The following is a 14581-nucleotide window of genomic DNA, read 5'->3' as shown; positions in this document are numbered from 1 at the left end:
AACAGTGTACTTTGTAAATAATACAAAAATTTCAGGTTCAGCAGAACCCCAATTTTTTGTGGTACACCATCCACAAACTATTATTATAATCTGGTGTCTTTTCACCGCATCTCATAGCAACCAATACAGCTGCTAAGGTGGTATTTACATCCCCGGCTAGTCATTAAAATATGTCTTTGTGGTGACTGTATCCTCTTCATGACTGAGACATAAATCCAAAAATTAAATATTTACAGTTGATGAGGATATGGTACATGAAAGCCCCCTCCCCCATGCCAATTAGCCTTCCATCAATTACATCAGCCTTTCACTAAATTTGACAGATTACTCACTAGTAAACTGTTACATTTTAAATGAGATTTCCTAGAGGAAAAAAATCCCACAAATTGTATAGTGATTGGTGGGACTATAAACATAGCAATATAAAATAACAACTAGGGTCAATGGCATCAATATCCATAATAATTCTTCTCTAGCATCTTATGCTGATGCCAAAAACTCACAGATGAAACACAAAATATTAGATCTCACATTCCATCAGTTACAAACTCTAACCCTCATAAATCCTAATATTCCTCTAATAGAGCCTGTTACCCCAGCCCCGATATTGATACCAATCAACTTAGGGGGACGTATAGAAGGTACATCCCAATCTGTTGTGAGATTAGTGATTACTCTATTCAGCACACCCACAACACAAGACAAAGTTTGCGTCAATCTTTCAGGTACCACCATTCCAAACAGTAGCAAGGATTCTAGTCTTACTTTGGACACTAGTTCCACATTTCCCAGCTCATGTACAAGAACCTTCTTGGCAATGTCGCCTGTATCTTTTGCTTCAACACCTTATGCCCATCAAGATCTTTAAGTAAAGTCACCCATAGAGGTAGACCCATCGGCCTTATTGGAAGATTCATTTCTTACAATCTACAATACACCAATGCATACCACCCAATATGATTTTAGATCTTCCACCCGTGTTAATCCCTCAGGCTTCATATCACACCCAGAGAACATATGTCTGCAATAACACCTCAAGTGCATAATCCAGTTCAACTTCACAATCACATGCGCCCAATAAAACAAGATTTCATACCGATCGTGACCCGCAAGAAAATTACATCAAATAGAAAGCCAGGAGGGGATGTAGGTGAGGTAGAAACTGGGTGCATTAAATCAAGTGGCACCAGCCCTAAAAAAAAATCAGGTGTGATAGACAACTATATTTTCAATTTCTCCCAATATGCTCAACAGATATAGCGCAATATAAGAATCTGATTGACATTGCAGATACATATGGAATACTTAGTAAACATGAGAAACAATCCCTTACCGTAACCAATCCAAAGATAGCATTATATCACCATCTGCTCAAAAGCCATAAGGACCGGGAGAATCCACCCAGTTGATCCATTATATTGTGTATCAATTCTTAGACATGCAATCTTTCCAATACATAGACCATATGCTGTAGTGGTATGTTGTAAAACTACTATCATACCTCAGAGACTTGGCAAACTTGATCTGCGAAACCTGAGTATATGTGGGTAACCATGGATGTGTCTGCCTTGTACAGTAATGTAGTAATAAGGGTGTGACAACAGTCCGTGAAGTTCTAGTGAGAGACTTAACAATGCCACAGACACAAAGGGATTTTATTACATCTAGTATCCATTTCATTTTAACCCATAATCTTTTTCCATTTGAAGAGGTAATACTGTATATTTACAAAAAAGTGGAACTGCCATGGGCACTAGGTTTGCAAAATTGTTTATGGGGGAATCTGAGAGTTGTTATATTTACAATACACATTGGTGGACTGATAAAATCATTCTTTACCGTGGTTATATGGATGATCTTATTTTCATGTGGCAAGGGACACAAGTTAACCTTCAAAGATTTGGATTAGAACTCAATAGTAACAATCGAGTCACGAAAGGGATGCAATCCCCACAAAGACATCTTAAAGAAGTGGATTGTAATAATCTTTTAAATTTTGCAAACAGCCATTATAAGAAATGGAAAACGATTCAGTCAATTTAATGGGATCGGACATAACTGCTCTAAGGTAAATGATTATAAAACCCAGAGCAGGGTATTACCGACACACTTTATAAAGAGATACCCATACAGGCTTATGAAATGAGATAGTGATAAAGCAGAGTCACTTACTGAAATGGAGTGTTTACAACCTTAGAAAACATGATGATAATATGTCTTACCAGCTTAATTTTATCACTACATATAATTGCATAAAATTATAAGGCAGGCACTGGAAATAAAATAATCCATTTCCTACTTGAAAGAGAGGATCCCACAAGGACCAATAATCACTTTCAGAACTTGTACTATCAAGGAGATATAAAAATATATGACACAAAAAAGTCTTTCAACCGTAACGTTACTGCTGTATAAGGCCTTTGAAATTCAAATCTATATGTCTTGCGTCCCAGACTTTATTTATCTATTAGAGTGTACCTAAGGCCTACAGTATGGCGGTAGGGCCTCCATGTGTCTGAGGGTTCGACTAAACAATCACAGGCATAACTGAAGGCTATATTAAATACAGCGCTATCATAAAATTGTGAGCTGAAGGGGTTCATGATCACACCTATCGAACAAACACCATCCAATGTATACGAAAAGCATTACCGCTTACAAAAGTGGAAGATGTATTGGATATTTCAATTAAACACACTGGCCTCATTGGGATTAAATAAAACGCTCGACAATGTCTATTATGTATGGGAATATAGCTTTATATACTTAATAACATACAATCCTTTACTTATACACCTATTAGTAACCAATAATTAGTAACCTATAATTACATAACCACTGTTTACTTATTTATACTAATGAGATCCCATCTCTTATATATGGCTAAGTATTTACATATGTTATCATTGATACTTTTTACTGATATATTTATTCATCTATTTATTATACCATTATGGTTATAAAGTCTTGCTTTTATTTATACTCTTCAAATTGTTTTCATCCATATATTTTACAACAGTTTATAATTTTTTAGTTTATTTTTATAATATATTTATTATTATTTTATTTTTTTTTATTTATTTTTTATTTATTTATTTTTTAGATATATATATATACAGTGTATCTGGAAAGTAAGTACCCAAAATGAAAGGGTGGATTTTAGATGGTGCTGCAGGTGGACCGAGATGTCGGTTTCCTATCCCTCACTGCACCATGTGAAAGGAGAAAAACAAAGAAGAGAAAGTGCTTTAATGGGAAATCAGTTTAATCACTGTTACTCATTACTAGAATTGCTTGAAGTGGTGGCCGCCTGCCTCAATGCACCAGGAGATGGATTGCCACACCCGTTCACAGACTCCTGGCATGGCGCTCACCGTGACAAACACAGCCTGGATGCGGTTCACGAGCTCTTCGGAGGTTGTCACAGGCGTTGCGTACACAACATACTTGACATGTCTCCACAAGAAAAAATCAAATCCAGCGAGTGAGGGGGCCACAGCATAGGTCTCCCAAGTCCGATCCACCATCGGTTGTTGATGTGTTCATGGATGATGCAGTCAGATTAGGGAGGTGCTCCATCTTGCTGGAGCCACATCCTTACCTCATGTTCAAAGGCACGTCTTTGAGCAACAGTGGCAAATCATCCTGCAGAAATGCCAGGTAGTTGTTGGCGTTGAGTCTCGGTGGGAGGAAAAAGGGTCCTAAGATGTTGTTTCCCAGAATTCCCGCCCAGACATTTGCAGAGAACTGATGCTGGTTCTGGTGAATAAAGGGGGATCAACAAAATGCCTGAAAGCGAATACGCTTACATTCATTGTGTCGGTCTACCTGCAGCGCCACAAAGGTGCATTTCTGGTCACATGTTCATTAATAAAAAAATGCCTCATATACTGGCTAAAGTCCACCCTTTCATTTTGTGTACTTACTTTCTGGAAAAAAATTAATAGTGGATAAATATACAGTATATATCTATCAACTCCCCTCCTCTACACATACAATATAATGGTTCATAAGTATTAACCCTACTCCCAAAGGGCAATGACTCCAAATAGTTTGGCTATATAGTCATTTATAAATATACGTAGTAGCAATTTCTCCACACAGTATTTTTAAAGTATAGAAGCATTGTTTCCAACTAGACATATCTGTAATACCCAGGGACCCGCAAGAGATTTTGTCTTGACTGACACTTTGTGCCATGGAGCACGACGCATGTGTGAAGAGCTCCTGGCAGCATACATTACTCTGTGCATGCGCGGTTTAGCTCTGGATTGGCTGGTGTGTATGACACACGAGTGTGCACATGCAGGGTGATACCTTAGATACCTTAGATACAGCCCTACTAGCAGTCTATTGACTGTGACGGCAGGCTAGTTGAACCTGATGGAACTACTATAATTGTAAGATTTACTACCAACATATTCAATTCGAATAGCCCCTCAATATTCGACTATTTGAACGAATATCGAATCCCATTATAGTCTATGGGGAAAAAATGTTTGGAATGCAACTGGGACAGCAGGGGAAGTATGCCTGGGGGCATCTAACACGCCCAATCACAGTATTATCCCACTATCACAGCCTAACAACTAGACAATTTCCACATTCAAAAAAACCTCTATGAAAGTGGAAAAATACCTGGAAACCTTCTTTCCTCCCCAATTGTATGGACAGAAACACAAATTTTAAGTTAAAGAAACATTACCAAGCATCCCTTTAAATCACATTGCCCATGACAACCACAGATGGAATAGGCAATGGGAAATCCAACATACCCACCCTTAACACAGTGGATGTGTGTGTGTGTGTGTGTGTGTGTGTGTGTGTGTGTGTGTGTGTGTGTGTGTGTGTGTGTGTGTGTGTAGTTCATCACAAGGCTGACAGACCCAACTCCAAATGCTGCAGCACAAGCAACCAGCAGTCAGCCTCAGATTGTCTCTTCTTCAAGTAAGACACAAGATTCTTTGGAACCAGAACAGGAAAACCCAGTGATTGCCATTGCAGCAGTGCCTAGGCCATCTTTCAGAGCAGTTCATTCAGAGACTGAATTGGAGAAAAATAAGAACATTTACTGTGATCGAGTCTTCATGCACATTAGTGGGCATGGACAACCTAACGTAGAAGATCCGCATGATGAGCTGGCCTCATTACTGAACAAGATCAACCAGGATAATCAGCACTGGAAACAGCCGTCAGATCTTACCGAAAGAAATCACCCTCGGTTTGGAAAGAAGCCAACTAAGGCCGGGGCCCCACGGGCCGTAAACAACACAAAATCGCGGCGTTGTACAGTGCAGGCAATCTCATTTGAGCCTTGTAGCAGCAGTTTTAGGCCCTTAAATTGAGTTAAGCCTTGTAGCAGCAGAGTTTTAGACCCTTTGGGTGACCCCTAAAAAATCAGATTTCAGGCCCTTGGGGAGAGCCCTAAAACATCAATTTTCAGGCCCTTGGGGGGAACCCTAAAACATTAATGGGGGTTTTTAAGTATTAAATTACGGTGAAGGTGGTGGTGTTGGAGGAGGAGGAGGACGAGTAAATTGTGTGCTGGCAGCACTACACCCTGCACCCCGCTTGATGTTGTGGCACTGCTGGCTGCCCCTCGCAAAGTATATAATTGGAGTCGAGGTAATGTGGAATTGATCCCCATCAGGATTTCGACATCCATGTCCTCGCCCGCTTGTGCTACTGATGAGGGGCACTGCTGGCTGCCACTCTTCAGTACTTGGACTGTGGACTGGATGCCCAGCTGGATTTCCACATCCACATTCTTGCCCCTGTCCCTTGCTGTTACCCTGATGCATCATTGGCAGGTTCAGTGTATGTGTACGATGTTCCTGCAGTGTAGCTCTGAAAAGAGCTGTTGTTTCAGAATGTTTTCCTGCCTAGAAAAAGCTAAAATCTCTTTATCACCCTCAGAACAATCTCTCCCTATCTCTACAAACCGCAACTGAGACAAACATGGCTGACACTATTCTTATGAATCAGAGGTCACCTGATTTCGGCAGCCAATGACTTTTTCCTATTTTTTCAATGCCTACGTCGTTGTAGTTCTTGTCCCACCTCCCCTGCATAGTTGTTGGTGCAAAAAAAAGCGCCAGGGAAGGTGGGAGGGGAAATGCTGTTCACTGATCGCTAATCAGCTGTAATTTCTTTTGGGAACTTGGTGGTATACATATATAAACAGGCTGATTGTTTATGTTAATATACATGATATAGATCACTAATCTTGGAACCGCTTAAATTTGTGCAATATGACTTTTTGTAACCTTTGGGTCACACAAGCATGAGCTGTAAGAACATCAGTACACAAGTTGATGAAGGAGCAGTTGTTCCGAACCACATTACTATCTGGTTATTTATTTTGTTGAAGTAATAAATAGATTCCCGGACGTCTGTCTCTAACTGATCTGCTGATCTCTACAATTACAGCCACAGCAGTGCCTGGAGGAAGTTCAGTGGCCATCAGCAGAACAAACAATGGCCATGGACAAGTCAATGCCAAGCTCAGGTAAGTAGTACCGAAGATGCTGTGGTCATACATGGGTGGATGGCAGAATGGAATCAGTATCAAAAGCGTGGTCAACAATAATCCACAAGCAATGTAGTACTTCTGTTGTCAGCTGGGTGGGCTCAGAGCAGAAGAGGCAAGTGGCCCCTGACCAGTGGCGTAACTACCGTGGTAGCAACAGTAGCAGCTTCCACAGGGCCCGGGACATTAGGGGGCCCGGTGACAGCCGCTACCGCTGCGTTTTTTGTTTTTTTTAATAGGCCGTTACCGGCTGGAATTACTCCAGCCGGTAACGGGCCCCATATACTTACCGATCCTGGCAGGGGCCGGGATCGGTAAGTGACACCACGGGCCCCACAAGCACTGTTATACTCGGGGGTCTTTTCGGACCCCCGATTATAACGATCGGAGGCCCGGAGAGGTAAGAAACATAAAAAACACTGTTACTTACCTCTCCAGGCTCCGCGCAGGCTTCGGCCTACTTGCATGACATCATATGACCCGCGACGCAGGGCCCTGTCACATGACGTCCCGGAAAATGGCCGACGGAGAGGAGGGGAGTCGGGAGAAAGGTAAGTAAGAGAGTTTTTTATGTTTGTATCCCCCCTTGGGTCTCCGATTATTATACTCTGGGGTCTGAAAAGACCCCAGAGTATAATAATTGTTCATGGGTGTCCACTATAGGGACATAATACTATGTGCAGGGGCCACTATAGGGACATAATGCTGTGTGCAGGGGCCACTATAGGGACATAATACTGTGTACTGAGGCCACTATGGGGCATAATACTGTGTGCAGGGGCCACTATGGAACATAATACTGTGTGCAGGGGCCACTATGGGGACATAATACTGTGTGCAGGGGCCACTATGGGGACATAATACTGTGTGCAGGGGCCACTATGGGGACATAATACTGTGTGCAGGGGCCACTATGGGGACATAATACTGTGTGCAGGGGCCACTATGGGACATAATACTGTGTGCAGGGGCCACTATGGGGACAATACTGTGTGCAGGGGCCACTATGGGGACACAATACTGTGTGCAGGGGCCAATATGGGGGCCAATATAGTGTGTGCAGAAATGCGCGGGGGGGTGGCGGCGGTGGTAGGGGTCAGTTGGTCGAGGTCTTCAGCGTCGGTCGGGGGGGGCATGTCTAAAGTTTCCCACGGGGCCCCGCCATTCCTAGTTACGCCACTGCCCCTGACCTCTTGCCCCTGCCTGGACAGTATCAGTTACACCTCCCTACCTGCTGCTCCTTGACTCCACCCACTTGACATTAGAGAGATTATTTAGCAGATCAAGTATCAAAATTAACTATATTGATTTGTCTGGAATGGTGGGAGTTATAGAAAAATGATCAATGTACCAGGATCAGTGGAGAGCATCTATTGAAGGATGTCAAGAATTGGTGTTAGTGGAAGGAGTGAAATGTCTCCTTAAATGTTTGTGAAGTGTACAGCGAGTGCGTGTAATGTGTATTACGTATATGCAGGTGTATGATCTAACTTTGCAGAGCATTTTCACACAGAGTGGGAAGAATCTATCATGCCTTGTAGATCTTCTTGCTTACAAGGCATGAAAAAGTCAGAATTTTTTGCACATATTGGGGTTTTGTATTTGTATTGTTCTTTTTTTTTGTTTCTATGCCCAAAAGTGCTGTGGTCACATAGTGAAATATAAAAATCCCTACAAACGCCGTACTGAAATGACCGCTTTATGCCAGTTCAGTATAGTAGTACACCGTCCACGCTTTCTGCATCATTTTTCACTTGATGCGGTGATTTCCTATCACATGGCCATGGTCATTGTCATATAACCCATACACGAAACTGTGTTTCAAGAATAAACACAATCATGTGAATAAGGTCTTTAAAGAGCCTAGCTATGTAAATAATCCTTTTCATTCCATACTGTGGGGGAAAGCGCGACGACAGTCATTGATTCCTGCACGGTCTCTGGTTTTTAAGGGCTTGTTCACATCAAATTTTCAATCCATTTAAAGGGAGTTTATCTCCAAGCATATTCAACTTCACATTACAATGATAAATACAACATTTTTATAGAAGCAAGTACTGTAGATCTGCAGAGAAACTACCGTATATACTCGAGTATAAGCCGACCCGAATATAAGCCGACCCCCCTAATTTTACCACAAAAACTGGGAAAACTTATTGACTCGATTATAAGCCTAGGGGGGGAATGCAGCAGCTACTGGAAAATTCCAAAAATTAAAATAGTCGGAGTTTTTGGGTGCAGTAGAAAGGGGAGGGGGTGTTTTGGTTGTCTGTCTGCCCCTTCCCTGAGCTTGAGGACTGTTTTTTCTTCCCCCACTTGGAACTCAGCCTGGCTGAATATAGCTTATCTGCCGTGCTCCTATTAACCCCTTCCCAATGGAACAGGAGCACTGCAGATCCCCTATATTCAGTAGACCGGGCACTTTCAGACACAGGGATACCTGATGTGAATGTGTTTCACAGTAATTTTCTACTTCTGTATGCATTCTAGGTAAAGAAGGGATTTAGAACTTTTATTTTTTTATTTTTTTTAAATCTTCTTTTTTTTTTTGTCCTATTTTATGCGAGATTCTATACATTAATATTGTGGCTGGTCATAGACCCCCCCCCCTACCCTAAAAATAAATAAATAAATAAATAAATAAATAAATAAATAAATTTTTTTTTTTTTTTTTTGCTGACTCGAGTATATGCCGAGGGGGGCTTTTTCAGTACTAAAACTGGGCTGAAAAATTTGGCTTATACGCAAGTATATATGGTTCTAAATCTTATGTAAATATAGCAGTTCGGGCACTGGGGATAGGCCCTATACCCCAAGGAGCACTGCTCTTGCTACTCAAGTAGGATGGGTGATGTCATAGCAGTGGGAATATAAACTCTCACTCCACAGAGTGGCAAAAGCAGCCTTCATCCACGCACCACCTGCCGCATTTGTAATGTAAAAGTTGTTTTTCTCCAAACCTACAATAGTGACATTCATAACAAAGGTAAGTCTGTATATCACCGTAATGTGCTTTGTCACACGGTAACGGCAGTTACATATGCTTTGGCGGAGGTGGTAGACCCCTTTAAAGTATAAAGTGCTGAGTTATACAAACAAGTATTTTTGCTGACAGCTGTCTAAAGGACTAATAGTAGTGATTAGAAAGAAAAGCGCCAAGGGCGACATGAACTCTAAATAAACTTCTAATAACTAATGGCCCTATATTATCTGTAATGGCGCTTCATTATGTTACATGTATAAAAATACAAAAATCAATAGTCTAAGTTTATGAATTACATATGAAATTAATAACTATTGAATAAACATAAAACTATAAGTCCCTATAATTACCTGAAAGATGAGATCTAGTGACTGAATTTCCTTGTAGTGACAACAGTACACTTGAGCTTCCAGTATATCAGCTAAGAATGCAGTATTGATGAAAAACAGGTAAAACGAGGTGGTGTTTAAATATGCAAATTTTCTTCGAATTCTCGACATCATTGCTTTTTTGTTACAAGACAGGTTTTCAACTTAACCTTTTAATGACCAGGCCTGTTTTTAACCTTATTGACCTAACAATTGTTATCTTTTTTATCCTTCATTTCATGCTATATATATATATATATATATATATATATATATATATATATATATATATATTGCCTAGTAATGTCAGGCATTTGGGGTTATTCATTTAGTTTCAGTAACTCCCTGTGCCTCACATTAATAACAGTTAACCCCATCATGTCCCTCATATTAACCCCTGTGTGCCCCATATAAGGGTTACTAATATGTGAGACACATGAGGGGACTAATGAAGGACCTTAATTATGAACATACCTAATTATTACCCCCATATGTCCCACATATCAGTAACTCTTATGTAAGGCACACAGGGGGTTAATGTGAGGGACATGATGGGGTTAACTGCTATTACTATGATCCCCATGGAGTTACTAAGCTGCAATGCACATGGCCAGACTTTTTATCTGCAATGGTGCATTGCCCCCCCCTCGGCTTATACTCGAGTCAATAAGTTTTCCCAGTTTTTTTGTGGTGAAAATTAGGGGTCTCGGCACATACATACACACACACACACACATATAGAGGGTAACTAGCAAATACTGGGCCCCATAACAAACTTTTTGTCTAGTCCCCCCTGCCCCCCACATGGCATAGCGTTCCCTTTACTGGCCTATATTTACACACACTGTAATGTCCCACAGTGGCCCCTTCATCAAGTATAATGTCCAAAGTGACCTCCACACAGTATAATATCTCATAGCGACCCTTCCACATGATATAATGTCCCATACTAGTCCCTTCACACAGTATGATGTCCCATTGCAGCCCCTCCACACAGTATAATATTCTATAGCAGACCCTCCACACAGTATAATATTCTATAGCAGAACCTCCACACAGTATAATATTCTATAGCAGACCCTCCACACAGTATAACATTCTATAGCAGAACCTCCACACAGTATAATATTCTATAGCAGACCCTCCACACAGTATAATATTCTATAGCAGAACCTCCACACAGTATAACATTCTATAGCAGACCCTGCACACAGTATAATTTCCCATAGCAGCCCCTTCATCCAGTATAATGTCCCATAGTGGCCCCTATGGTGTTCACTGCAAATACTGAAAAAACCTTGGTTCAATGGCATATGAAGATAAAGTAAGAACTATACCATGAAAACATGTTCTTAGGCCTTAGCTATACATAATTGTCTGTAAAGTGGACATTTTTTTCCTAATTGCAAATCACTCTATTGTGTAAATTGGATGTAGAATTCTCTTTAAGGACCAGGCCCAAAAGTATGTTAAAGACCAGGTCTTTTTTTCAAAACTGACATGTGTCACTTTAAATGGCAATAACTTTGAGACGGTTTAACTTACACAAGTGGTTTTGAGACTGTTTTTTTCGTAACACATTACACTTCATGTTAGTGGTAAATATTAATCAATATTTTTGTATTTATTTATAAAAAAAAAATAGGAAATTTGATGGAAATTTGGAAAAAATTGCAATTTTCAAAATGTGAAATTCTCTGCTTTTCAGGCAGATAGTCATACCACCCAAATACATGAATAAATATTATCTCCCATATCTCTGCTTTATATCGGCATCATCTTTTGATTGTCTTTTAATTTATTTTGGACGTTACAAGGCTTACAAGTGTAACAGCGATTTTCTAGATTTGCAAGAAAATTCCCCAAACCAATTTTTTAGGGACCGCTTCAGTTCTGTAAGGAATTATAAAGGCCTGTATAATAGAAACCCCCATAAATCACCCCATTTTCAAAATGCACCCCTCAAATTATTCAAAACAGCATTTGGGATGTTTGTTAACCCTTTAAGTTTTTCATAAGAATAAAAATAATATGGCAGTGAAATTTAGACATTTCATTTTTTTTCATTAATACATTCATTTAGACCTAAAATTCACGCATTCACAAAGGGTTAAAGGAGAAAATGCATCTCACATTTTGTTATGCAATTTCTCCCGTACACAGAAATACCCCACATGTGGGCGTAAACTGATTTTTGGGTACACAGCACTGCATGGAAGGGAAGGAGCGACACTGGGTGTGTGAACAGCAGATTTTGCTGGAATAATTTTCAGGCACCATGCCTCATTTGCAGAGCCCCTAGAGTACCAAAACAATGGAAACCCTCCAAAAGTGACCCCATTTTAGAATCTACACCCCTCACAGAATTCATCAAGGGGTATAGTCAGCATTTTGACCCTACAGTTGTTTCACACATACTAACATTGGGATGTGTAAATGAAAAAATTACTAAAATGTCATTTTATCCCCAAAGTTTTAATTTTCACAAGGGGATAAAGGAGTAAAAGCCCCCCACAGTTTGTTACAAAATTTCTCCTGAACACGGCAATACCCCATATGTGGCCATAATCTGCTGTATGGGTACATGGTGGGGCTCAGAATGGAAGGAGCGCTATTTGGATTTTGGAGGGCAGATGTGGCTGGAATAGTTTTCTCGTGCCATGTCGCATTTGCTGAGCCCCTAAAGTACCAATACAATGGAAACCCCTCAAAAGTGACCCCATTTTATAAACTTCACCTGTCAAGGAATGAATCAAGGGGTATTATCATTTTGTGCCTAAAATGCTTCCAAAAAATGAATGTCCAAAATGAAAATTGAAATTTTGAAAGAAATATGCCATTTCGGTGCCCAATACGTTGCACCCACTTTGTGTTGTCAGAGACCTGCACTCCTAAAACTATTAAGGGGCCATCCCGAGGGGCAAAAAAATATATATGTGGGTGTAAACTGCTGCTTGGGCATACAGCAGGGCTCAGAAGGGAAGGAGCACTGCGCTTTTTAGCTTTTGGGGTACAGATTTAGAGGAACTTTCTGGGGGCCATGTTCCTTTTGGAGAGACCTGGAGGTAACTGTAAACCCCATTTTGTAGGGGCAAGTTTAGGGTCTCTGCAAAAGTGTCATGGCATCCAAAAACCAAACCGTCTGTGCTCCAAAAACCCAATAACCCTTCTGTGTCCGTCTGTGCCCTAATATCAGTTTATAACCACATATGACATTACGTCCGTTATCCCGGGTACACCAGTGTCATACATGTGGCATAAACTGTAGTTTGGGCACACAGCAGGGCGCAGAAGGGAAGGAGCGCTATTTTGGTTTCTGGAGCACAGTTTGGTTTTTGGACGTCACTTTTGCAAAGCCCCCGAATTGTCAATAAAGTGGAATCCGCAGACATGTCACCCCATTTTGGACACTACCCCACTGATGGGATTTATCAAATGGAGTAGCGAGCATTTTTCACCCTTGAGTGTTGCACTTATTTAGTTTCCAGAAATGAAATCGCAACTGATAATGAGAAGTTAAAAATGAGAAATTTCCAGAGATTCGCCATTTCAGTGCCCGATATGTTGTGCCCAACTTATGTCAGCAGAGACACTCCAAAAACTGGTAAGCGGGTATCCTGGGCGTTTCAGCTCTGCAAAAGTGTCATGGCATCCAAAAACCAAACTGTCTGCGCTCTAAAAACCCAATAACCCTTCTTCCCTTCTGTGTCCGGCTGTGCCCTAATATCAGTTTATTCCCACATATGACATTATGTCCGTTATCCTGGGTACACCAGTATCATACATGTGTCATACATGTGGCATAAACTGCAGTTTGGGCGCACAGCAGGGCGCAGAAGGGAAGGAGCGCGATGAGGCTTTTGGAGCACAGATTCAGATGTTTGGTATCTGGACTCCATGTCATGTTTGTAGAGCCTGTAAGGTACCAGAAAAGTGGATTCCCCAAAGGAGTGACCCCATTTTGAAAACTGCACCCCTCAAAGAATTTCTCAGGGGATGTAGTGAGTATTAGTATCCGGACGTGACTGCACAGCGGATGGCGAAGAGGGAATATATAAGCAGTGCGGAGAACATTGCAGACACCAAATTCCCTACTATGTCCCAGTAGCTCCTATGATTGGGGGAGTCACTCTGGGGTCATTTTGGGGGTCACTTCTGGTGTCTTTCCCTTGTAAGCTGTAAATCTGGGGTGTCTCCTGATGTACACTCACACAGCTTATACATTCCCTTCCTGACGCCGCCAGTTGTATTCTAATAATTTGGCGATTTTGGGGTTTTTTGTCTTCACATTGGTAGATGCTATATTTTCTTTATTCTTTTGGTGACGCGGCCATATAAGGGCTTGTTGTTTGCGGGATGTGATGTATTTTGTAATGACACCATTTTTGGGTGCCTACAACATACTGAATACATTTTATTAACTCTTTCTTGCTGGATTTAAAAAAAAAAAAAACAATCCTGGCATTGAGTTGTACCCTTTAAATTTTGCGCCATGCAGCGTACAGTATAAGTGACATGTGTCCTTTATTCTGCGGGTCGGTACGGTTACGGCGATACCTCATTTATAGTATTTTTTTATGCAATACTAATTCTGCAGAACAAAAACACATTTGGGGACATAAATCAGTGATTTTTGCATCGCCATCTTCTGAGAGGCGTAACATTTTTATTTTTCGGTTGACAGTGTTGGTTGAGGGCTTA

This window comes from Leptodactylus fuscus, chromosome 8 (assembly GCF_031893055.1).
Source record: "Leptodactylus fuscus isolate aLepFus1 chromosome 8, aLepFus1.hap2, whole genome shotgun sequence".
Taxonomy (NCBI): Eukaryota; Metazoa; Chordata; class Amphibia; order Anura; family Leptodactylidae; genus Leptodactylus; species Leptodactylus fuscus.
This window is presented reverse-complemented; position numbering follows the sequence as displayed.